Below are 628 nucleotides of genomic sequence, written 5' to 3' on the forward strand. Positions count from 1 at the left end.
AGGCCCTCCGGTGCTGAGCCTCCCTCCCTCCCTGGGAACTGGGAACCGTTGGAACAGCCCTCCAGCCTCCCAGCCTGCTCTGAGACCAGCTAGGCCCATGGACATGCCTGGTCGGAGCCTTCCTTGGGTCAGGGGAGGAGGGGACCTGGTCAATGTCTTCTCGGAAACAGGGGGATCTGGCCAAAAAGGGCTCAGATGATCCACAGAGCCAAGGTGCTACAGAGCCGAGATCACCCATGGTGATTACGGCCATGGTGCCGTCCCTGACTCCTGAGGGGCCCTGCTGGCCACCCCTCCCCCATAGATGTTACCAGGTCAGGGAGCCTGGGCTCCCTTTGCTCAGGAGCTGAGGGGCCATGGCTTGGGAAGGGAATGGCCCAGCCTCAGTCACCCACCCCTCCGCGAGCCCTTGAGCAGCACCGTCCTGACGCCAAGCTCAGCTAGTCTGAGCAAGGCCTGCAGCCCCGGGCCTTGCAGACACTTGCCTCTGAGAGACAGTCAAGGTCACTAAGCTGTCAGGTATTAATCCCAGTCCACCCAGAGCAGCTGCTCTTTTATTGTAAAAATGGTGCATGCCCAGAGGGAGGACGATGATGGGAGGCTGGCGGGGGGGGGGGGGGGGGGGGGG

The sequence above is a fragment of the Callorhinus ursinus genome, unplaced genomic scaffold (assembly GCF_003265705.2).
Source record: "Callorhinus ursinus isolate GAN/ISIS: 27379988/994484 unplaced genomic scaffold, GSC_fseal_2.0 scaffold68, whole genome shotgun sequence".
NCBI classification, from domain to species: Eukaryota; Metazoa; Chordata; class Mammalia; order Carnivora; family Otariidae; genus Callorhinus; species Callorhinus ursinus.